The sequence below is a fragment of the Balaenoptera borealis genome (assembly GCF_965194805.1).
Source record: "Balaenoptera borealis genome assembly, chromosome: 19".
Taxonomy (NCBI): Eukaryota; Metazoa; Chordata; class Mammalia; order Artiodactyla; family Balaenopteridae; genus Balaenoptera; species Balaenoptera borealis.
In genome coordinates, this window is record NC_138878.1 from 17,123,208 (window position 1) to 17,149,428 (window position 26,221).

The window sequence follows — 26,221 nt, forward strand, 5'->3', positions numbered from 1 at the left end:
CGCCCCCCCCCCCACTGTCCTCTCCTGCGCCCCTCCTGCGTTCTCTCGGGTTTTCTGGAGTTGCTCCCGGCAGAGACCCAGGCCCTGTCTCGCAGATTCTGGGTTCAAGGAGAAAAAAAAAAAGGCAACCCACTCTCCGCCGCACAGGAAGAAAATTGTTTCTGTGCCTTGTGGAAAAGAAAGTGGAGATGCATCTGAACCCGACTGAAAACAGGCGCCCCATTCATGCTCCCCCGAGGCTCTCTGTTATCCAAAGCTTTGATGGAGGCCGGGTGTGTCCGCCCCACACCCGGCTACAGCGGGGGGCGGGCGGGTACCTCCTGCCTCTTTCCCCACCTCCCACATCAGCCTGCCCCCAGGACTCCGAGTGTTTAAAACTGGCGGTGAGGTCCCGAGGGACCGTGTTACAGAATCTGCTACAACTTGCGGAAAACTCATTACTTCCCTGGCACAGCCGAACAAAAGGAGGCTGGGAGAGAAGATCCCAGAGTTCGAAGCCGTGGTGACGCCAAAAGGTGCGAGGTAGAGGGGTGGTTATTAGCCCCATCACCTCCAGCAAGCTTCCCACCCCCCACGTAGGATATAAATAATTAACAATTTCTCAACTTTTGTAAAATGCAAATACAGGCATTTTAAAAATCGCGACTGTTTTTATTGGTCTAAAATAGCTACTATAATCCAAGTAAAAACTGCTGGCTGCGAGAGAAGCAACCTTCCAGTGAGTCTCCCTACGAAGCAGCTCTTCTGTATCGTTACTGGGGGACATGCGACGGAGTTGGGATTCGTTCCTCCACTTCAGACCCGAAGCGCTTTACCCGTGGCGGCACACAAGTGGGCCCCGGGCCCTGAAACGGTCCTGAAACTCAGTCGCTCCACACTGCACGCCCTCTCCCCACCGAGCTGAGTTTTCCCAGCCAGTCACAACCTCCTGTTCCCTGAGGCCTCCCCACGTTCCCTAGCTGTCGTGAGAATCTCAGGCTGACTCCTCAACACTTTCCGTCCTCCTACCCATCTCAGATTTAGGGGTTTGAGGAGGAGACTGGAGTCTCTAATTATAGATTTTTTGGCTCTCAAGGGCTAGCCTGGAAGCCTGCCTGTCCTTCCCACCACCAGGCCTGCGGCTAAGAGGAGGACAGTTTGCGTTGCGACCGTGGGAGTCCTCTCTCTAGCCGAGCATGGGCTCTGGGGCCGCACCGCTTGCGTTCAAACCCGGATTCCATCACTTATTAGCGCTGTGACCTCAGGCTAGCGAAATAACCCCTCTGAGCCTCAGTTCCGCATGCGTCTAGTGGGGCTATTATGATATCTGCCCTCTATAAAGTACTAGGATTGAATGAATTAATACATATAGAAGAGGATTAAATTAGCACGTTTAAAACGCTAAACTCAGCACTTGGCACAGAGCAAGTGCCCAAATGTTGCCTGGTATTATTGCTTTAGGATCCAGCTCATTTGTCCTCCGCCTCACGAACCGTTTCTTTTCCTCTACAGCACCCTCACGTTCCCCAAACTAAGAGAATGAGAAACGCTGTAATCCTTCAATTTCACGGCTGATGGTAAAGCGAGCAATTGGCATCTGGTATAAGGGGAGCGCTCCGTTATCCCGCCTGTGGTCCCGGCAGCTGGGGTCTGCGGATGCACGACGCGCAGGAGAAGCCCGAGGCTGCTTGCTGAGCTCCAACCCCCTTCGCCTCGCTCTCCCGCAGGGGGCGCTTCCCGTGCCCGAGGGGAGGTTAGATACCCGCGCAGAGGCTTTTCGAGGCTGCGCAGGCCCCAGACAGTATCTGGTGGCCCCGCCTATCCTCGCCTCGCAGGTTCCTTTGCGCCCGCCGGGAACCAGATGCAGCCATTAGGCGGACAGTCAAACACCAACGTGCGTCGGGATACAGGTCCTAACTAAGTAAACACCTGGCTGGAGGGCAGTTGAGCACGCTCATTTCCGCCTCCTTCCAGGGCACTCAGCATTCCGGGCGGGGCCGGGGAGGGGAGAGGAGAAATTGAGAGTCAGCTCTTCTGCCTGCACCTTGGACCACACTGCTGTCTTCTCTGCAGCTCCCTTAGTCAGTCGGCCGTTCATTCATTCATTTAAGAGATATTTGCTGATAGCCTGTTGTGTGCCAAGCACTGGAGATACAACAGTGAACGAAGCAAACATCCCTGCATCCTTGGACCTTCCATCACAGAGTGTGAGGGTTCAAGGAAACTAAATAAGTAACTATATAGCATGTTAGATAATATGTACTATGCAGAAGAACAGAATGGGAAGTGCCAATTCACAGAAAAGAAGGTAGGGCTGGAAATTGCAAATAACATAATCTAGAAGGTGTTTAGGTCAGGGTCTAGTGGGAGACAGAATCCAGCTCGGATGGTTCAAGTCTTAGTGAAGGGACCAGAGGAACGGGCAGGGTTCAGGGACCAACAAGGGTGTAGAAGGTCCAGAGATCAGCAGCAAGCAGAAAAGCAGTTACAACTTGGAGGACTGGGGGGCAAAGGGAGGAAATGGTATCACTGGGAGTGGGGGGTTGGAGGGGAGGGGGGGAGCTGGAGAGCTGAAGCGGAGGACCACCCCTCCCAAATGCAGCTGTGGTCAAGGAGGGACAGGCCACTGCCCAGAGCACAGCAGGGAGCATGTGGGGGGGAAAATAACTCAACATCTCTCTCCTTTCACCCTTCATCTTCTGGCATTGCCTGCCATGGACCAAACCCACCCAGAAGCCTGAGGGCAAGAAAGCCCAGGTGGTGGTGTCTGTAGGGGTCATCCTCCCAGGCACAGGGCAGAGAGGAGAAAGGCAGAAAATGGAGGAAGGGCTGATGAGCAATGGGGAAAGCCCAGAGGCCTCCTTGAGAAATGAATAAAACCTGAAGGAAGTGAGGGAGAAAATTACATTAAGCATATCTGAAGAAAAGAGTATTCCAAGCAGAGAAAATAGGCAAAGGCCCTGAGACAGTAGATTACTTGGGACAGGAAAAAAAAAAAAAAAGGCAGTGTGGCTGGAGTGGAGTAAGCAAGTAGGAAATGAGTCAGATTTGGGAGGGTGAGGAACAAATCTTGTAGAGCCTCATAGGCTATTGTAAAAACTTTGCCTTTTACTCTGAGCAGGAGGGGAGGAAGGCACTGGAGGCTGTGAGTGGAGGAGTGGTGTTGAGAAGACTACAGGAGATGAGGGCAGAAACAGTGAGGTCAGTTGGGATTCCACTGCAATAAGCCAGGCAAAAACTGAAATGGCTTGGTTCAGGGTGGTCATTGTGGAAGGGGTAAGAAATGATCAGATTAAAACAAACAAAATAAAAAGTGTTGGTGAGGATGTGCAGACATTGAAACACTTGTGCACTGTCGGTGGGAATGTCAACTGCTGCAGCCACTATGGAAAACAGTAAAACAGCTACTAAAAAAAATTAAAAATAGAATTGCCATATGACCCAGCAATTCCACTTCTAGGTATATACCCAAAAGAACTGAGTGTACGGACTCTAACAGATATTTGTACAATACATCTATGTTCATAGCAGCATTATTCACAACAGTCAAGAGGTGGAAGCAGGGCTTCCCTGGTGGTGCAGTGGTTAGGAATCTGCCTGCCAATGCAGGGGACACGGGCTCGAGCCCTGGTCTGGGAAGATCCCACATGCCGTGGAGCAACTGGGCCCGTGAGGCACAACTACTGAGCCTGCGCGTCTAGAGCCTGTGCTCCGCAACAAGAGAAGCCACGACAATGAGAAGCCCGCGCACCGTGATGAAGAGTAGCCCCCGCTCGCCGCAACTAGAGAAAGCCCGTGCACAGAAACGAAAACCCAATACAGCCAAAAATAAATTTAAAAAAAAATAATAAAATAAATAAATAAATAAATAAATAAATAAATATCTCTAAAGAGGTGGAAGCAACCCAAGTGTCCATTGACGAATGGATAAACAAAATGCTTAATAGGTACAGAGTTTCAGTTTTGCAAGATGGAAAGAGTTCTGTGGATGGATGATGGTGATGGTTGCACAAAAATGTGAATGTACTTTATGCCACTGAACTGTATGTTATGTGTACTTTACCACAACTTTTAAAAGTTACTTTAAAAAAGTGATCAGACTCTGGGTATATTTTGAAGGTATTGCCAACGAGATTGGCTAAAGGATTGGATGGGGGTGTGAGACAGAGCAGGTCAAGGATGACTCCAGGGTTTGGGGCCTGAGCAACCAGCAGGATGGCAATACCATTTCCTGAGATGGGTAAGGCACATGTAGTGGACACTGTCAGGGCACTGCTCAGATCCCCTGGGATCCCTTTGTTGGTTTCTGAACTCCCCATGTTTGGCTTCTGTGTGTTGATTCTCCCAGCAGCCTGTACATGTGAAGGGCCAGAGGCTTGCCCTTCCGCTACTGGGGTCCCTTTGCCCTTGCAAGGAAGTGCCCAGGAGTTCACTTTCCCAGCCCTTAGCCAATGACCAAGTGGTGCTGGAATGTGGAAGCTGAGCACCGGCCCGCCTCCCCCCAGACTCCCAGGGGTAACTTACATCCAGCATCCCCTGCTGGATCAGGCTGAAGCTACCCTCCAGGGACTTGGTCTGAAATCACACCCTTGCTTGGCTTCTTGCCCTCTTTATCTTGCTTCTCCACTCCCTCACCAGTTCCTCCTGGGAGCCCTTCCAAATTTAATAAGTCACTCATGTACATGAATCCTTGTCTCAGGGTTAGCTTCTTGGAATCTCATTGCAGGTAGAGCAAGCTTGGGATTAGGGGAATATCAGGACTTCAAGGTGGGGCATGTTCAGAGATGCCCAGTAGTGGCATGTTGAGGAGGCTGTGGTTGGAGACACGGGTCCAGGGGAGGCATCCTGCCTGGATATACCTTTGTCACAATGGAAAAGCATCTATATGTGGAGAAAGACTTGCCCAGGGAGAACCCTGAGCCTCTGGGGGCCTTCCCATCTCTGCCAGAGCATGGCCTTTTTCAACACAGATGTTCATCCCGTCCCTGATGCCTTCCACCCAGACAGGGCTGGGACTCTTTCACTCATTTTGCTCTTTCAAAAAGAAGTGCACCTTCCCTGTGCTTCTTGTCTGCATTTCACACTTAAACACGTGCTACTTACTGCCTTGTGGGATCTCTGGCATTGTTACTTTCACCTGAGTGTCCTTCTGCCTCACTCTCCAGTACCCCTTTCCCCCCTCCTTGAAAGCTCCTCGGGTCAGGGATCAGGATGAGCAGAATATCACCTCTGCAGATTTCCCCACAGCACCCTACCAGCCAAAGGCCTGTGGCATTTAAGTTAGGGTTGGCAGACCTACGTCTGAATCTTGCCTCTGAAAACAACTGCCTGGGTGATCTGGGGTGAGCTATTTAATCTCTCAAAGTCCTATGGAATGAGTTAATTCCTATCTGGTGAGTGATGGTGAGAATTACCCCAAACTGAACTGACCTTCCTCTGCAAATCTGCTCCTCCCACAATCTTTCCATCTCAGCCAAAGGCAATTGCATCCTTCCAGCGGCTCAGCCTAAGCCGTCTTTCACTCTCTGACTCATCTGCTACCACTTGCTCACTCTGCTTTTTCAGCGTTGGCCTCCCTGTGGTTCTCCGAACACACCAAGTGTGGGCCTGTGCACAGTGCTTCCCTCTGCCTGGATCACCTTTGCCCAGATGTCCACCCGCCTTTCTCCCTCACTCCTTCAGGTCTCTGCTCAAATGTGGCCCCTCTGAGAGGCCTTCCCTGACCTCCCTACATAGAGAGCCCTCTCTCATCACCCTCTTTCCCCTGCTTTATTTTTTTTCATAGCACTCATAGCACTTAATAGCACTAATCTATTAGTACATATATATATATATATATATATATATTTTTTTTTTTTTTTTTGGGGGGGAGGCAACATACAGTAATGATTAAGAGCAAGGACTCTGGAGTCACACTGTCTGGCTTTGAATCATTAATGCAGCTCTTCCAAGCTGTGAGACCTTGGCCAAGTGACTTTCAACTCCCTTGTGCCTCAGTATCCTCATCTGTAAAATGGGATAAGCATAACAATACCTTCCTCATAGGTTATGAGTTAATATTTGTAAAGCACTTTGGAACATAGTAAACCTAAGTATTCATTAAATTGTATTTATTGTCCCTCTCCCCTCACTGAGTGTATCCTCCCTGAGAGGCAGGGATTTTTGTCTGCTTTGTTCATTGCTGTACCTCCAGTACACAGAACAGCCTGGCATAAAACAGATACTGAGGGGCTTCCCTGGTGGCGCAGTGGTTGAGAATCTGCCTGCCAATGCAGGGGACACGGGTTCGAGCCCTGGTCTGGGAAGATCCCACATACCGCAGAGCAACTGGGCCCGTGAGCCACAATTGCTGAGCCTGCGCATCTGGAGCCTGTGCTCCGCAACAAGAGAGGCCGCGATAATGAGAGGCCCGCGCACCGCGATGAAGAGTGGCCCCCACTTGCCGCAACTAGAGAAAGCCCTCGCACAGAAACGAAGACCAACACAGACATAAATAAATAAATAATAAATAAATTAAAAAAAAAAAACAGATACTGAAATATGTATTGACTGAGTGAAATCAAGAAGATAATAACTGTTAAGCATCTGGCAGGGTGCTAGAAGCAGAGTAGACACAAAATCAATGTGGGTTCCCTGACCCACCTCACAGAGCTGATGTGAAATCCAATGAGCTAATAGGCAGGAAAGTGTTTTGCCAAGTGTCATACAAATAATACAAGTCACAATAAAATGAACTACTAGCACACTCTGGATTCAGACTCTAAGTATTTTCATGCATGATCTCACTCTCATCCTCTCAACTCTACACGCTAGTTTCCTTTTCACAGACGAGGAAACAGGTTAAATCCCTTGCCCAAGGCCACACTGCTAGGACAGAGGCAAAGCCACAGTGCAACCCAGTTCTGTCTCACTCCGAAACTCATTGCCTGAATCAGTTTCCAACCTACTATTCATCAATGTTTGCTGGAAGACTGAATTTGGGGAGCAGGTCTTTGGTATATTAGGAAGAATTCCACAATATCCGATCCCTTCTCTTAAGAACCTCTTAAAATAAACATGTTTGCCTCTGGTCCAAGGTTAAATTCTGGGTCCTCCAAGAAATATTTAGAAAGAGCTTTTCTGCCCATTTTTGGTAGCAAAATTCCCAGAGCTCCACTCCCACATAGCACACTTACAGGGTTATGTCCCAAAGACAAGCGGGTATTTTCCAATCTTTTCTAGGAAGTATCCTTAAAACTGGGTGCGGCCCTATTTCCTGCTCCTCCCCTCCCCTGCCCAGTGCCCTTACAAATGCTTCCACAGTCTTACTTCTTTTTTTTTTTTTTAAAATTTTATTTATTTATTTATTTATGGCTGTGTTGGGTCTTCGTTTCTGTGCGAGGGCTTTCTCTAGTTGGGGCAAGTGGGGACCACTCTTCATTGTGGTGCGTGGGCCTCTCACTATCGCGGCCTCTCTTGTTGCGGAGCCCAGGCTCCAGACGCGCAGGCTCAGTAATTGTGGCTCACGGGCCCAGCTGCACCGCGGCATGTGGGATCTTCCCAGACCAGGGCTCGAACCCGTGTCCCCTGCATTGGCAGGCAGATTCTCAACCACTGCGCCACCAGGGAAGCCCCCACAGTCTTACTTCTTTATGTCTGTTCCCGAGCTTTCTGGGACGCTCCTTTCTGCCCAGTAATGTCTCTGGCCAGCTTTCCCATCTATCACTTCTGAATCCTTAAAGGTGCCGAGGCAGTTGATCCCCAAAAAGAAACCTGATCCACATACCTTCCCTTTCCTTGAACCTCGGGCAGGGCTCCGCTGCACCAGTGAATTTTTGCCAAGGCCTGAGCTGTCAGTTTCCAGAGATAAGAGGCTAAGCATTTATGTATGTGTATACACTGAAGGCACAGAATTGATTAATCAATAAGCACTCACAAAGCCCTGAATCCCTGTGGTTGGCTAAGGTCTAGAGACTTTGAGAGCTGTAGGGCTCAAAAAGACCTTAAAGAAAATAACAATAACAACAAAATATTAATAACCTGTCCTCAGAGACATTCTTCATCCTTCCCCTGAAAGGCAGGGGTGATCTCTGCAGATGAGGTTTCCCAGGCTCACTTGAGAGATGACTTCCTGCTGGGTTCAGCCAATGGGAGGCACTAGTGGGAGACTGGAGGGTGGGACAAAGGGAAAAGCCAGGGTATGCCTCCTCCTTCAGCTGTTTTGATAATGGCTGTGTTTAATCTGTAGCTACAGCTCGTGCTGTCGGTCCAGGTTCTGCCAGACTCTGGGCTCTGGAAACACCATCATTTTCCTCTCTTTCTCCTGCTAAGGGGTGGATGACTTCTTGCTGCCTAATCTCTAGGTTGTATCACTGCCCCCTGTTTGGCTTCTTAGCCTCTCCATCACCTATGCATTAAGTTCCCTCTGCTTTAAATACTCCCAGTGGTTTGTCTTCCTGATTGGACCTCGACTGACAGAACAGTTAAAACTTACCCAGTACTTACTATGGGACAGACACTGTTCTAAGCACATTATGTAAATTAACTTATTTAATTCTACCATCTGAGGAATGATTATATTTTACAGATGAGAAAACTGAAGCACAGAGAGTCTGATCTACCCTAGTGAGATACCAAACCTGGATACGTATCAAAAATTAACTGCCCAGGAAGCTAATTAAAGATAGAGGAGGTGATGGACGCCATCCTGGCCCTACTGAGTCGGACTCACCAGTCCATGAGGCCCAGGAATCTGGAGATTTAATAAGCTCCCTAGGTGATTCTGATTCAACTAACCCAGCACCCCTCCATGAACTGGTAGTCAGGAAACCCCGACCTCATTTTGGCGATGAGGACAGTAAGATCCAGATCAGTTGTACAGCAAGCTCTGTGGCAGACAAAAACACCACCAAGGACAGTGCTTTCTGCTACTTCCACTGCCTTTTCCTTCAAGGTCACATGGCTGGTTCTGATGTTTGGACTTGCCCTCCCCAGGAGCCATCTGAAGGTACTTCTTATTAGAAATGTTTTGGAAAATTCAGTATATAAACAGATGTGTAGGGCTTCCCTGGTGGCTCAGCGGTTAAAACTCCACCTGCCAATTCAGGGGACACGGGTTCGAGCCGTGGTCCAGGAAGATCCCACATGCCACGGAGCTACTAAGCCCGTGTGCCACAACTACTGAGCCTGCACTCTAGAGCCCGCAAGCCACAACTACTAAGCCCGTGTACCACAACTCCTGAAGCCCACGCATCTAGAGTCCATGCTCCACAACAAGAGAAGCCACTGCAATGAGAAACCTGTGCACCCAACGAAGAGTAGCCCCCGCTCGCTGCAACCAGAGAAAGCCTGCGTGCAGCAACGAAGACCCAACGCAGCCAAAAATAAATAAATAAATAAGAGGGTTAACATAAATTATAAAACAAAACAAACAAAAAAACCCACAGGGGGCTTCCCTAGTGGTGCAGTGGTTAAGAATCCGCCTTCCAGTGCAGGGGACACAGGTTCAAGCCCTGGTCCGGGAAGATCCCACATGCTGTGGAGCAACTAAGCCTGTGCGCCACAACTACTGAGCCTGCGCTCTAGAGCCCGCGAGCCACAACTACTGAGCCCATGTGCCACAACTACTGAAGCTCGTGCGCCTAGAGCCCATGCTCCACAACAAGAGAAACCACCACAATAAGAAGCCCGTGCACCGCAACGAAGAGTAGCCCCCGCTCCCCGCAACTAGAGAAAGCTGCACGCAGCAACAAAGACCCAATGCAGCCAAAAATAAATAATAAATAAATAAATTAAAAAAAAAAAACAAAAAACCACAGATGTGTATGCAGAATGGCTGAGTGGTGATCAGTATTTGGGAAAAGGAAAAGGGAGGCAGTTTAATCCACCTAATCTCTTACTTTCAGTCCTTTCTGAATAACTTTGGAGAGATAGTTAACCCTCCCCTCATTCTACCTTCCCCATTCTGACCAAGACTGTGGTCAGGCCAACAATCTATATTTTTCAACAGGGGCCCAAGGTGATCTGCCAATTTGGAAAATACAATCAAAATCCAAAATATTCAGAATCTGAATGGACTTCTGTTGTTGCCTTTCCCCCCATGCCACTGTTGTATTCCCAGAACCAATAAACAGTGCCTGGTACAGAGTAGGTGCTTAATAAATATTTACTGAGTGAAATAACAAATAATTATTCTTGCATTGTGAAAATATTTTCTGTACAGTTATTCACTGATCCTCACAATGGACAGAATAGATATCAGAGTCCTCATGTTACAGAAAATGAAACTGAGTTCAGAGAGATTAGGTGACTTACCAGGTCACACAGCTAATGAGAAGTGTCAGAAGCTCTCTCCGTGAAATTCTTCCCTCCCAGATGATGGTGGTAAGAAGGAACACAGGTGGAAGAATGCAAATATGAATGCAAAATAAATTACCAAAATAGAGGTCAAATTAACTCGATAAGGATAAGAAATTCTAGCATTTATCACTGAATGAGGAGATTAGAGATTCAAAGATTCCAGGGGATACACAAGTCCCTCTATCTCTGGACTCTTAACTTTACCGTCATTAAATTCAAGCAATCCTTGCTTTCCTGCTATATTGGTAATAGTAATCCCCCTCTCATCCCTTATGGTTAAATGCTAAGTGCTTTGTACATCTTATTCCATTTAACCCTATCATCTCTCTCCTGAACTACTGCAGTAGCTTTCCTTCGTCACCCTCCAATCTGTTTTCCCCACTTCTGTCAGACTGATCATTTACAACTGCCAAGTCTGATCACTTTGGATCTCTGATTAAAATCCCTAAATGCCTCCCCACGCTGCTCTCTCAAGGTCCTGCTTGGTCTAGGCCCCACCTACCTCTTCGTTCATTACATTCAAGAAATATTTATTGAGGGCCTACTACGTGTCAGATGCTATTCTGAGCACTGAGGATGCAATGGTGAATCAAATAGACAAGATCCTTAATATCATGCACTTTGTAATAAAAACGTAGAGAAGTAAACAAGATAATTACAGACTACTGAAAGTGCTAAGAAGGAAAAAAAATAAAGCAATAAGATAGTTACCGGGGAAGCTCATTTTTTAAAAAAAATTAATTAATTTATTTTTGGCTGCGTTGGGTCTTCTTTGTTGCGCGCGGGCTTTCTCTAGTTGCAGTGAGTGGGGGCTACTCTTCGTTGCGGTGCGCGGGCTTCTCATTGCGGTGGCTTCTCTTGTTGCGGAGCATGGGTTCTAGGCACATGGGCTTCAGTAGTTGTGGCATGTGGGCTCTAGAGCGCAGGCTCCGTAGTTGTGGTGCTCGGGCTTAGTTGCTCCACAGCATGCGGGATCTTCCCGGACCAGGGCTCAAACCCGTGTTCCCTGCATTGGCAGGCAGATTCTTTTTTTTTTTTTTTTAACATCTTTATTGGAGTATAACTGCTTTACAATGGTTAGTTTCTGCCTTATAACAAAGTGAATCAGCTATACATATACATATATCCCCATATCTCCTCCCTCTTGCGTCTCCCTCCCACCCTCCCTATCCCATCCCTCTAGGTGGTCACAAAGCACCGAGCTGATCTCCCTGTGCTATGCGGCTGCTTCCCACTAGCTATCTATTTTACATTTGGTAGCATATATAAGTCCATGCCAGTCTCTCACTTCGTCCCAGATTACCCTTCCTCCTCCCCGTGTCATCAAGTCCATTCTCTATGTCTGTGTCTTTATTCCTGTCCTGCCCCTAGGTTCTTCAGAACCTTTTTTTTTTTCTTTAAGATTCCATATATATGTGTTAGCATACGGTATTTGTTTTTCTCTTTCTGACTTACTTCACTCTGTAGGACAGACTCTAGGTCCATCCACCTCACTACAAATAACTCAATTTCATTTCTTTTTATGGCTGAGTAATATTCCATTGTATATATGTGCCACATCTTCTTTATCCATTCATCTGTTGATGGACACTTAGGTGGCTTCCATGTCCAGGTTATTGTAAATAGAGCTGCAATGAACATTTTGGTACATGACTCTTTTTGAATTATGGTTTTCTCAGGGTATATGCCCAGTAGTGGGACTGCTGGGTCGTGTGGTAGTTCTATTTTTCGTTTTTTAAAGAACGTCCATACTGTTCTCCATAGTAGCTGTATCAATTTACATTCCCACCAACAGTGCAAGAGGGTTCCCTTTTCTCCACACCCTCTCCAGCATTTATTGTTTCTAGATTTTTTGATGATGGCCATTCTGACCGGTGTGAGGTGATACCTCATTGTAGTTTTGATTTGCATTTCTCTAATGATTAGTGATGTTGAGCATTCTTTCATGTGTCTGTTGTCAATCTGTATATCTTCTTTGGAGAAATGTCTATATAGGTCTTCTGCTCATTTTTGGATTGGGTTGTTTGTTTTTTTGATATTGAGTTGCATGAGCTGCTTGTAAATTTTGGAGGTTAATCCTTTGTCAGTTGCTTCATTTGCAAATATTTTCTCCCATTCTGAGGGTTGTCTTTTCGTCTTGTTTATGGTTTCCTTTGCTGTGCAAAAGCTTTTAAGTTTCATTAGGTCCCATTTGTTTATTTTTGTTTTTATTTCCATTTCTCTAGGAGGTGGGTCAAAAAGGATCTTGCTGTGATGTATGTCATAGAGTGTTCTGCCTATGTTTTCCTCTAAGAGTTTGATAGTGTCTGGCCTTACATTTAGGTCTTTAATCCATTTTGAGTTTATTTTTGTGTATGATGTTAGGGAGTGTTCTAATTTCATTCTTTTACATGTAGCTGTCCAGTTTTCCCAGCACCACTTAGGCTGTCTTTTCTCCATTGTATATTCTTGCCTCCTTTATCAAAGATAAAGTGACCATATGTGCATGGGTTTATCTCTGGGCATTCTATCCTGTTCCATTGATCTATATTTCTGTTTTTGTGCCAGTACCATACTGTCTTGATTATTGTAGCTTTGTAGTATAGTCTGAAGCCCAGGAGCCTGATTCCTCCAGCTCCGTTTTTCTTTCTCAAGATTGCTTTTGCTATTCGGGGTCTTCTGTGTTTCCATACAAATTGTGAAATTTTTTGTTCTAGTTCTGTGAAAACTGGCAGGCAGATTCTTAACCACTGCGCCACCAGGGAAGCCCCGGAAGCCCATTTTTGATAGACTGGTTAGGGCAGATGCTCTGAGGAGGCAACAGTGAAGTTAAGACCAAGGTTGAGAAGGAGCCAGTCATGGAAAAGCTAGGAGAAAGTGTTCCAGACAGAGGCAACAGCATGTGCAAAGGTCCTGAGGTAGGCAACTTCTAGAAACCAGGGACAGAGGAGAAGTCAGTGTGGCTGAAGCAGAGAGAGTCTTCAGGGAAAGGGAGATGAGGTCAGAGTAAAGAAACAGGTGAGAGATACATATCATATAGGATTCTATAGTCACAGAAAATGGTCTTTTATTCCAGGATAAAAAGGAAGCTATTGAAGAATTTTAATCAGAGGAGGAATATGGCCTGATTTATATTTTATAACATTCCTTCTGGCTGCTGTATGAAAATGAATTGGGGGCAGGAGGAATGAAAGTAAGGGAAAAGAGAGGAGGCTGGTGCTATGTCCAGATGAGACACAATGGACCTGGCTAGGACTACTGCAGAGGAGACAGAGAAAAGTGGTCAGATTCTCGATAGAGCTTTGGGGTAAAATTGACAAGACCTGCTGAGAGACTGATTTTGAGACTGAAGAAAGGAGAAGTCAAGGCCTTCTCTTAGGTTTGGGGCTTGGATAGACAGTGGTGCCATTTAGGGAGGTAGAATCAGGTGCAGGAGGAATCAAGAGTTCCACCTGGACTGTGAAGCTGCAGGAGCTGTGAGCTTGCTGGGTGCAGATGTCGAGTTGGCCATGGGCTATTTGTATCTGGTGCTAAGAGGTTAGGCTGGGTTGGAGATACTAATGTGGGTTATCTCCAAACATGATCCTTAAAGGTACTGGATTAGCCCCAAGGCACTCTGACATTTGAAGTCTGGGTGGAGCAGGAGGGACTAAGACCTGTCAAAGGAAAACCAGGGCTTCCCTGGTGGCGCAGTGGTTGAGAATCTGCCTGCCAATGCAGGGGACACGGGTTCGAGCCCTGGTCCGGGAGGATCCCACATGCCACGGAGTGACTGGGCCCGTGAGACACAATTACTGAGCCCGCGCATCTGGAGCCCTTGCTCCGCAACAAGAGAGGCCGCGATAGTGAGAGGCCCGCGCACCGCGATGAAGAGTGGCCCCCGCTTGCCACAACTAGAGAAAGTCCTTGCACAGAAACAAAGACCCAACACAGCCAAAAATAAAAAAATAAAAAAAAACAAAAAAAAAACAAACCACCTACTACCAGACATAAACTCTGGGGAACATGTCTTAGAACATTTCTTTTTTTTTTTTAATTAAGATATAACTTGCACTTAGTTGAGTGCACAAATCTTAAACGTAGATCTTGATGAATTTTTACATATGTATATACCAGTGTAATCATCACCCAGCTCAAGATATAGAATTTTCCAGCAAGGCCAGTGCCAGGCTTTAAACGTAACAGGTAAAGGCTGTGTTCTCATGGAATTTATAGTTAGCTCCTCCTGATACATATACCAAATGCCTAGTATGGTGGTAGGACATGGTAGGTGGTCTCTTTCTTTCTTTTTTTTTTTTTTGGCTTATCTATATATATTTTTTCTATTAGTTTTCTATAAAGAGTGTGCCTTATTTGTGAGTTAAAAACCAGTCTTGAGGGGGAGGAGTCAAGATGGTTGTGTGGGAAGACGTGGAGTTAGCATCTCCCCACAAGTAGGGTGCCTGCTGGCTGCTGGCGGGGAACTCTAACCCCAAGGAGACAGGAGGAACCCCACAGTGAACCAGTAGGACGTAGGGGGAGCAAGGGGGAAGGAGAAGTTGAGGTCAGACAACACTGGTGCCCCTGAGGCAGGGGAGATCAGGAGAGGCAGTGGGGAGAGGAGTGGAGGGCGACTGCCCTGCCCACTCGGACACGGGGAGCCTGCTGGGCTCCCAGGTGAGGTCCCCTGCGTGCTGAGATCAGGGGTGGGGGGCACGCCTGGGCTCCTTCTGTCCCTTGAGCCTAAGCCCCACCCCCCCACAGCCCCCAGGGTTTTCCAGCCCTGTGAGTCCTGAGCATTGGCCCCACCCACCACCCAAACCTCGCCCTTGCTTAGGCCCTGCTCTCCACAGCCAAGGCCTTTCGCCCCCCACCTCCTTTTTTTTTTCCCTTTCCTTTTCCCTCCTCCTCTTTTTCACTATTGTGGTACTGATGTACCTTCTGGTTGTTGATTCATCTATATTTTTATTTTTACATTCTTTCTAACATATCTGTTAGTTTCCTAGTCTAATTTTATTTTTTACTTTGTTATTGTTCTTTTTTTTTTTTTTTTGCCACCCCACGTGGCTTGCAGGATCTTGATTTGCCAGCACGGGGTTGGGTGGAAGCTCCTGCAGTGGGAGCTCCGAGTCTGAACCACTGGACTAACAGAGAACCTCAGACCCCAGGGAATATTCATCGGTGTGAGGTCTCACAGAGTTCCTCATCTCAGCACCAAGACCCAGTTCTACCCAATAGCCTACAAACTCCAGTGTTGGAAGCCTCAGGCTAAACAACCAGTAGAACAGGAACACAATCCCACTCATTAAAAAAAAAAAAAAAAAAAAAAATGAGACAGCAAAAAAATATGTCACAGATGAAGGAGCAAGGTAAAAATCTACAAGACCAAATAAATGAAGAGGAAATAGGCAATCTACCTGAAAAAGAATTCAGAGTAACGATAGTGAAGATGATTCAGAATCTCGGAAATAGATTGGATTTAGTCCACTTAAATAGAATGGAAGCACAGATTGAGAAAATACAAGAAATATTTAACAAAGATCTAGAAGAACTAAAGAACAAACAAATAGAGATGAACAACACAATAACTGAAATGAAAAATACACTAGAAGGAATGAATAACAGAGGCAGAAGAACAGATAAGTGAGCTGGAAGACAAAATGGTGAAAATAACTGCCAAGGAGCAGAATAAAGAAAAAAGAATGAAAAGAATTGAAGACAATCTCAGAGACCTCTGAGACAACACTAAACACACCAACATTCGAATTATAGGGGTTCCAGAAGAAGAAGAGAAAAAGAAAGGGTCTGAGAAAATATTTGAAGAGATTATAGTGGAAAACTTCCCTAACATGGGAAAGGAAATAGTCACCCAAGTCCAGGAAGCACAGAGAGTCCCATACAGGATAAACCCTAGGGAAAACACACTAAGACACATCGCAATCAAACTAACAAAAATTAAATGCAAAGAAAAAATATTAAAAGCAGCAAGGGAAAAACAAAAAATAACATACAAAGGAATCCCCATAAGGTTATCAGCTGATTTTTCAGTGGAAACTCTGCAGGCCAGAAGGGAGTGGCAGGATATACTTAAAGTGATGAAAGAGAAAAACCTACAACCAAGATTACTCTATCCAGCAAGGATCTCATTCAGATTCGATGGAGAAGCCAAAAGCTTTTCAGACAAACAAAAGCTAAGAGAATTCAGCACCACCAAACTAGCTTTACAACACTAAAGAAACTTCTCTAAGTGGGAAACACAAGAGAAGATAAAGATCCACATAAACAAACCCAAAACAATTAAGAAAATGGTAATACAAACATACATATCAATCATAACCTTGAATGTAAATGGATTAAATGTCCCAACCAAAAGACACAGACTGGCTGAATGGATACAAAAACAAGACCCATATATATGCTGTCTCCAAGAGACCCACTTCAGACCTAGGGACACATACAGACTGAAAGTGAAGGGATGGAAAAAGATATTCCATGCAAATGGAAGTCAAAAGAAAGCTTGAGTAGCAATACTCGTATCAGATAAAACAGACTTTAAAATAAAGACTGTTACAAGAGATAAGGAGGGACACTACATAATGATCAAAGGATCAATGCAAGAAGAAGATGTAACAATTGTAAATGTTTATGCACCCAACATAGGAGCACCTCAGTACATAAGGCAAATGCTAACAGCCATGAAAGGAGAAATCGACAGTAACACAATAATAGTAACGGACTTTAACACCCCATTTACACCAATGGACAGATCATCCAAATAGAAAATAAATAAGGAAACACAAGCTTTAAATGACACAATAGACCAGATACATCTAATTGATATTTATAGAACATTCCACCCAAAAGTGGCAGAATACTCTTTCTTCTCAAGTGCACATGGAACATTCTCCAGGATATATCACATTTTGGGTCACAAATCAAGCCTCGGAAAATTTAAGAAAATTGAAATTGTATCAAGCATCTTTTCTGACCACAACACTATGAGACTGGAAATCAATTACAGGAAAAAAACTGTAAAAAACACAAATACATGGAGGCTAAACAGTGCACTACTAAATAACCAAGAGATCACTGAAGAAGTCAAAGAAGAAATTTTAAAAATACATAGAAACAAATGACAACGAAAACATGACAACCCAAAACCTATGGGATGCGGCAAAAGCAGTTCTAAGAGGGAAGTTTATAGCAATTCAGTCTCACCTCAAGAAACAAGAAAGGGACTTCCCTGGTGGTGCAGTGGTTACGAATCCTCCTGCCAATGCAGGGGACACAGGTACGATCCCTGATCCGGGAAGAACCCACATGCCACGGAGCCACTAAGCCCATGTGCCACAACTACTGAACCTGCACTCTAGAGCCCGTGAGCCACAACTACTGAAGTCCATGCACCTAGAGCCCATGCTCCGCAACAAGAGAAGCCACCGCAATGAGAAGACAGCACACTGCAACAAAGAGTAGCCCCTGCTTGCTGCAACTAGAGAAAGCCCGCACTCAGCAATGAAGACCCAACACAGCCAAAAAAATAATAAAATAAGTTAAAAAAAAAAAAAGGAAACAAGAAAAATCTCAAATAAACAATCTAACCCTACACTTAAAACAACTAGAGAAAGAAGAACAAAGAAAACCCAAAGTCAGTAAAAGGAAAGAGATCATAAAGATCAGAGCAGAAATAAATGAAATAGAAATGAAGAAAACAATAGCAAAGATCAATAAAACTAAAAGCTGGTTCTTTGAGAAGATAAACAAAATTGATAAACCCTTAGCCAGACTCATCAAGAAAAAAAGGGAGAGGACACAAATCAATAAAATTAGAAATGAAAAAGGAGAAATCACAACTGACACTGCAGAAATACAAAGGATTATAAGAGACTACTACAAACAACTATATGCCAATAAAATGGACAACCATCAAGAAATGGACAAATTCTTGGAAAGGTACAATTTTCCAAGACTGAACCAGGAAGAATTAGAAAATATAAACAGACCTATCACAAGTAATGAAATTGAAACCGTAATTAAAAATCTTCCAACAAACGAAAGTCCAGGACCAGATGGCTTCACAGGCGAATTCTACCAAACATTTAGAGAAGAGCTAACACCCATCCCTCTCAAACTCTTCCAAAAAATTGCAGAGGGAGAAACACTCCCAAATTCATTCTACAAAGCCACCATCACCCTGATACCCAAACCAGAAAAAGATATCACAAAAAAAGAAAATTATAGACCAATATCACTGATGAACATACGTGCAAAAATCCTGAACAAAATACAAGCAAACAGAATCCAACAGCACATTAAAAGGATCATACACCATGATCAAGTGGGATTTATCCCACGGATGCAAGGATTCTTCAATATACGCAAATCAATCAATGTGATACACCACATTAACAAATTAAGTAATAAAAACCATATGATCATCTCAATAGACGCAGAAAAAGCTTTTGACAAAATTCAACACCCATTTATGATAAAAACTCTGCAGAAAATGGGCATAGAGGGAACCTACCTCAACATAATAAAGGCCATATATGACAAACCCACAGCAAGCATCATACTCAATGGTGAAAAACTGAAAGCATTTCCACTAGGATCAGGAACAAGACAAGGATGTCCACTCTCGCCACTCTTATTCAACATAGTTTTGGAAGTCCTAGCCACAGCAATCAGGGAAGAAAAATAAAAGGAATACAAATTGGAAAAGTAGAAGTAAAACTGTCACTATTTGCAGATGACATGATACTATACACAGAAAATCCTAAAGATGCCACCAGAAAACTACTAGAACTAATCAGTGAATTTGGTAAGGTTGCAGGATACAAAATTAATGCACAGAAATCTCTGGCATTCCTATACACCAACAACGAAAAATCAGAAAGAGAAATTAAGGAAACACTCCCATTTACCACTGTGACAAAAAGAATAAAACACCTAGGAATAAACCTGCCTAAGGAGGCTAAAGACTTGTACTCTGAAAACTATAAAAGACTGATGAAAGAAATCAAAGATGACATAAACAGATGGAGAAATATACTATGTTCTTGGATTGGAAGAATCAATATTGTGAAAATAACTATACTACCCAAAGCAATCTACAGATTCAATGCAAACCCTATCAAACTAGCAATGGCATTCTTCACAGAATTAGAACAAAAAATCTTACAATTCGTATGGAAACACAAAAGACCCCAAATAGAAAAAGCAATCTTGAGAAAGAAAAACAGAGTTGGAGGAATCAGTTTCCCTGACTTCAAACTATACTACAAAGCTACAGTAATCAAGACAGTATGGTACTGGCACAAAAACAAAATTATAGATCAATGGTACAGGATAGAAAGCCCAGAGATAAAGCCATGCACATATGGGCACCTAATTTATGACAAAGGAGGCAAGAACATACAATGGAGAAAAGACAGCCTCTTCAATAAGTGGTGCTGGGAAAACTGGAGAGCTACACGTAAAAGAATGAAATTAGAACACTCCCTAACACCATACACAAAAATAAACTCCAAATGGATTAAAGACTTAAATGTAAGACCAGACACTATAAAAACTTTCAAAGGAAAACATAGGAAAAACACTCTTTGACATAAGCCACAGCAAGATCTTTTTTGACCCACCTCCTAGAGTAACAGAAATAAAAACAAAAATAAACAAATGGGACTTAATTAAACTTAAAAGCTTTTGCACAGCAAAGAAAACCATAAGACAAAAAGACAACCCTCAGAATGGGAGAAAATATTTGCAAATGAAACAACAGACAAAGGATTAATTGCCAAAATATACAAATAGCTCATGGAGCTCAATATCCAAAAAACAAACAATCCAGTTAAAAAATGGGCAGAAGACCTAAATAGAGATTTCACCAAGGAGGACATACAGATGGCCAAGAGACACATGAAAAGATGCTCAACATCACTAATTATTAGAGAAATGCAAATCAAAACTACAATGAGGTATCACTTCACGCTGGTCAGAATGGCCATTATCAAAAAAGCTAGAAACAATAATGCTGGAAGGGGTGTGGTGAAAAGGGAACCCTCCTACACTGTTGGTGGGAGTATAAATTGATACAACCACTATGGAAAACAGTATGGAGGTTCCTTAAAAAAGTAAAAATTGAACTACCATATGACCCAGCAATCCCACTACTGGGCATATACCCTGAGAAAACCATAATTCAAAAAGAGACATGCACCACAATGTTCATTGCAGCTCTATTTACAATAGCCAGGACATGGAACCAACGTAAATGTCCACTGACAGATGAACAGATAAAGAAGATGTGGTATATATATATATATATATATATATATATATATATATATATATACACACACACACACCACACTGGAATATTACTCAGCCATAGAAAGAAACGAAATCGAGTTATTTGTAGTGAGGTGGACGGACCTAGAGTCTGTCATACAGAGTGAAGTAAGTCAAAACGAGAAAAACAAATACCATATGTTAACGCATATATATGGAATCTAAAAAAACAAAAAAATGGTACTGATGAACCTAGTTGCAGGGTGCAGGACAGGAATAAAGAGGTAGACACAGAGAATGGACTTGATGACATGGGGTGGGAGGGTGAAGCTGGGGTGAAGTGGGAGTATCATCGACATATATACACTACCGAATGTAAAATAGTTGGCTGGTGGGAAGCAGCAGCATAGCACAGGGAGGTTGGCTCAGTGCTTTGCGATGACCTAGAGGGGTGGGATAGGGAGGATGGGGGGGGAGGCTCAAGAGGGAGGGGATATGGGGACATATGTATGCATATGGCTGATTTGCTTTGTTGTGCAACAGAAACTAACACGGTATTGTGAAGCAATTATTCTCCAATAAAGATCTATTAAAAAAGGAAAAAAAACAGTCTTATCTGAACTTACTATTTTCCAGAGTGCCTAATCCAGAAGCTATCAATCAAAACCAGAAAGAACAACTTCAGGATCTCCCTTTGGATATAAAACCCAGGCCTGAGAAGACAAAAGTGTCCAAACAGAAGAATCCAGGAACCATTCTGTTAGAGAGGCAAACAATTCTCTTGATTCCCAATTTCCACCTGGACCCCACTAACCTGTATTCTGTAGGCCCTGCAACAGCCTTTACTTTCACACCCTTATACACAATAGTTGAGAACACCAAAGCCGATTTGTCTGCCCTCCTCAATAACATAGTGACAGCAAGACAAAATATCACCAACAAGTCTTTAAAAATTTAAAGAGCCCGATAAAGTCCTCCATTCGGCATCTGCCATGAAGGAAATCGCCTCTGGCGTGTGCCTCTGTTGTGCTCCCCCCTTTCCCAGACACCTCCTGTACAAACACCCCTCCCCGTGGTTTCCCCTCAGCTGCTTGCAGGAGGGTGCTAGGGCCCCTTGCTGGGGGAGCTGGAGGAAGGGGAACCCCTTAAATTCCGATGAGCGAAACTAAGGAGCTGTTCTTCGAGCACGTTAAGGATCAAAGCCTGAGATCTGAAGCCTTGGCAAGAATACAGCCACCTGTGGGCCTGGGTGGGCCCGAGCAGGGAGGCCTTGGATAGCAGCGCCAGGTGCTATGCACACTGGGCTGAGCCTGCCTGTGACAAGGCAGATGTCAGGACTGGCCCGGGAAGATCAGGTCCCTAAGCGGATGCTGCAGAAAAGGAAGGATTCGGAACTATTGTAATTAATACAGGAATTCGGGTAGGGGCTGGGGAGGCAGTAAAGAATAAGGAAGAAAAAAACACTCATATTCTCACCAAACCAAATTAACCAATGTTGGCATTTTAACTTCTTTGCTTCTAGTCTTTTTCCTATGCATAACTTTCAAAAAATTATACAACTAGTGTCTTTTTGTATAATAAGAAAAAAGAACATTGTGATTAAAGCAAAAATCCTTCCTGGACTTCCCTGGTGGCACAGCGGTTAAGAATCCACCTGCCAATGCAGGGGACACGGGTTCAAGCCCTGGACCAGGAAGATCCCACATGCCACGGAGCAACTAAACCCGTGCACCACAACTACTGAGGCTGCGCTCTAGAGCCCGCAAGCTACAACTACTGAGCCCACGTGCCACAACTACTGAAGCCCGCGTGCCGAGAGCCCGTGCTCCGCAACAAGAGAAGCCACTGCAATGAGAAGCCCGCACACCGCAACGAAGAGCAGCCCCTGCTCGCCGCAACTGCAGAAAGCCTGCACGCACAGCAATGAAGACCCAACGCAGCCAAAAATAAATAAATAAATTTATAAAAAAAAGCAAAACTCCTTCTTGATTTCTACTTAGATAGCCATTCCTATCTTTGCCTTCAAAGAGGCAAATGCTCTGAGGTGTATTTATGTCCTCCTCCCTGTATTTTAAAAATACCTTTACGTAAATGTTATAGTCCTATGACTTGCTTTTTCCAATACAATCATATATTTTTGAGAATTGTCCAAGTTGGTATACAAGAAATTTACTCCTTTATCGCCTACCACATATATATATATATTTTAAATTAATTAATTAATTAATTAATTAATTAATTATTTTTTGGCTGCGTGTGGGCTTTCTTTAGTTGCGGCGAGCTGGGGCTACTCTTCGTTGCTGCGCCTGGGCTTCTCATTGCGGTGGCTTCTCTTGTTGCAGAGCACGGGCTCTAGGCGAGCGGGCTCTAGAGCGCAGGCTCAGTAGTTGTGGCGCACAGGCTTAGTTGCTCCACGGCATGTGGGATATTCCCGGACCAGGGCTCGAACCTGTGTTCCCTGCATTGGCAGGCAGATTCTTAACCTCTGCAACACCAGGGAAGTCCCTCCAACACATACATAAACCACACTTTGTTGGTGACCATATCAATAGCCAATACCAACAGTCAACACTTAACAGTATTCCTCTCTACCAGAAACTATTCCAAGTCCTATAGGTGTATTAACCCCTTGAATTCTTACAAGGACCTAGGAGGACATAGGGATAAATCAAATAAATTTATCATCACACAGCTGGTAAGTGGCAGGGTGGGATTTGGGGCCCAAGTCAGAGGCCAAACTTCAGGCTCTTACCCACTACACCATCCAGCCTGCACTTGGGTTGCTTCCTAGTTTTTTGATCGTGCAAACAAGGCCTCAGTATTGTATCAGTTAGCCATTACTGGGTAGCCAAGCATTCCTAAAACGTTGTGGCTTAAAGCAATAACAGTTTGTTATTTCTCATGATTCCATGGGTTGACAAGATGGTTCTTCTGATCTTACCTGGACTCACTTAGTGGCTGTAGTCAGCTGGCAGCTTGGCGGGATGGCCCACTACGGCCTCACTCACATGTCTGGAACCTCAGTTGTGATGTCTGGCCCTCTTTTTCCAGCTGGACTTTGTCCTATGATGGTGGAAATGTTCCAAGAAAATAAGTGCAGAAGGTCTCCTGAGGCCTCGCTCAAAACTTGGCAATAGTCACTTGTGTGGCATTCTATTGGTTAAAGTGAGTCAAGAGACCAGTTTAAATTCAAAGGGTGGGAAAAGAGACCCCACATTTTGAAAGGAGGGACTGAAGAGAATTTGTGGCCATTTTTCATCACTGAAGTAACCGTGCTTATATGCATTCCTGGTGCATAGGGAGTGTGTGTGTCTCTAGGCTGTGTACCAAGAAGTGGAATTGCTGGAACTGGATTTTTCAATTTCAGTTTTTTAACTACTCGCAGAGTTTTTTAAGTTGATATATAATTCACATACCGTAAAATTCACCATTTAAAAAAAATTTTATGTATTTATATTTTTGGCTGAGTTGGGTCTTTGTTGCTGTGCGCAGGCTTTCTCTAGTTGCGGTGAGCGGGGGCTACTCTTCGTTGCAGTGCATGAGCTTCTCATTGCGGTGGCTTCCCTTGTTGCGGAGCACGGGCTCTAGGTGTGCGGGCTTCAGTAGTAGTGCCTGGCCTCTTAAACTTAGCATAATGTTTTCAAAGATCATTCACATTGTAGCATGTATCAGGACGTCATTCCTTTTTTTGGCTGAATAATATACCATTTTGTTTAGCCATTCATCAGTCGATGGATATCTGTGTTTCTGCTTTTGGGCTACTATGAATAATGCTGCTATGAACATTCATGCACAAGTTTTTGTACAAACACATTTTCAGTTCTCTTAGATATATACCTCAGAATGGAACTGCTGGGTCATATGGTAATTCTATGTTTAATTTTTTGATGAACTGCCAAAATGTTTTCCACAATGGCTGGACTATTTTACATTTCTGCCAGCAATGAATGAAATTTCCAATTTCTCCATATCTTTGCCAACACTTGTTATTTTCCATTTTAAAAAAAATTAGCCATTTTGGGGGCTTCCCTGGTGGTGCAGTGGTTTGGAATCTGCCTGCCAATGTAGGGGACTTGGGTTCGAGCCCTGGTCCAGGAAGATCCCACATGCTGCGGAGCAACTAAGCCCGTGCGCCACAACTACTGAGCCTGCGCTCTATAGAGCCTTTGAGCCACAGCTACTGAAGCCCACGCACCTAGAGCCCGTGCTCCGCAAAAACAGAAGCCACCACGATGAGAAGCCCGCACACAGCAACGAAGACCCAACGCAGCCATAAATAAATAAATTTATTAAAAAAAAATTAGCCATTTTTAAAAAATAGCCATCCTAATGGGCGTGAAGTAGTATCTCGTGATTTTGATCTGCATTTCCCTAATGTCTAGTGATGCTGAGCACCTTTTCATGGGCTTGTTGTCCATTTGCATGTCTTCTTTGGAGAAAAGTCCGTTTGAATCCTTTGTCCATTTTTAAAATGGGTATTTGTCTTTTTATTGTTGAGTTGTAAGAATTCTTTATATATTCTAGACCCTAATCAGATATATGATGTTCAAATATTTTCTCCCATTCCATGGGATGTCTTTTCATTTTCACAATAGTGTCCTTTAAAGCACAGAAGTTTTTATTTTGATGAAGCCCAATTTATCTATTTTTTTCTTTGGTTGCCCATGCCTTTGGTGTCATATCTAAGAAATTGTTGCCTAATCCAAAGTCATGAAGATTTACACCTATGTTTTCTTCTAAAAGTTTTACAGTTTTAGCTCTTACATTTAGGTTTTCAATCCATTTTGATTTCGTTTCTGTAGATGGTGTGAGCTAAGAGTTCAGCTTCATTCTTTTAGATATTCTGCTGTCCCAGTACCATTTGTGGAAAAGACTATTCTTTCCCCATTGAGTGGTCTTGGGACCTTTGTTGAAAATCAGTTGCTACCGTTATAATATCAAATAGTAAGAATGGTAGCATCCTTGCCTTGTTCCTGGTTTGGGAATAGTTCTATTGTTTCACTATTAAGTTTTGTTTCGGGACTTCCCTTGTGGCACAGAGGTTAAGAATCTGCCTGCCAACGCAGGGGACACAGGTTTGAGCCCTGGTCCAGGAAGATCCCACATGCCGCGGAGCAACTAAGCCCGTGCGCCACAACTACTGAGCCTGCTCACCTAGAGCCCATGCTCTGCAATAAGAGAAGCCACGACAACGAGAAGCCTGCGCACCGCAACGAAGAGTGGCCCCCACTCGCCGCAACTAAAGAAAGCCCGTGCACAGCAACAAAGACCCAACACAGCCAAAAATAAATAATAAATAAATTTTAAAAAAAAGTTTTGTTTCATATGGGGAGATATATCAAGAACAGGAATTTCCCTTTAGTTCTGGTTTACTAATGTTTAATCATAAATAAGTATGAGTCTTATCACCTATTTTTTCATGCTGGTATTGAGATGATCACATTTTTCTCCTTTAACCACACAGTGTGGTATATTACATAAATAGATTTTTTGCTGTTGAAATGCCCCCTGCATTCCTGGGATAATCAACTGCAGTTATTTTCTGCTTTGAGTTCCTTTTCTAGTTCCCTGTCTTAGAATATGCTTTGGAGGGGCAATGGCATTTCCTGTCTGGGGTCCTCAACAAAAACTCCAGTTTCTTAGCTGAATGTTCTCCTAG

At 44.2% G+C, this 26,221-nt stretch overlaps 1 protein-coding gene and 2 long non-coding RNA genes across 3 annotated transcripts in view; 2 read left to right on the top strand and 1 right to left on the bottom strand.

The window, feature by feature from the left end:
- LOC309617583 overlaps positions 1–26,221 on the top strand; it is a 150,668-nt gene that overhangs the window by 59,547 nt on the left and 64,900 nt on the right. The window lies entirely within an intron of this gene.
- CDH3 (cadherin 3) overlaps positions 1–26,221 on the bottom strand; it is a 99,575-nt gene that overhangs the window by 44,669 nt on the left and 28,685 nt on the right. The window lies entirely within an intron of this gene.
- LOC309617574 lies at positions 236–5,033 on the top strand. Its single transcript, XR_014238056.1, has 2 exons — positions 236–515; positions 1,492–5,033. It is a non-coding gene; the product is annotated as an uncharacterized lncRNA (long non-coding RNA).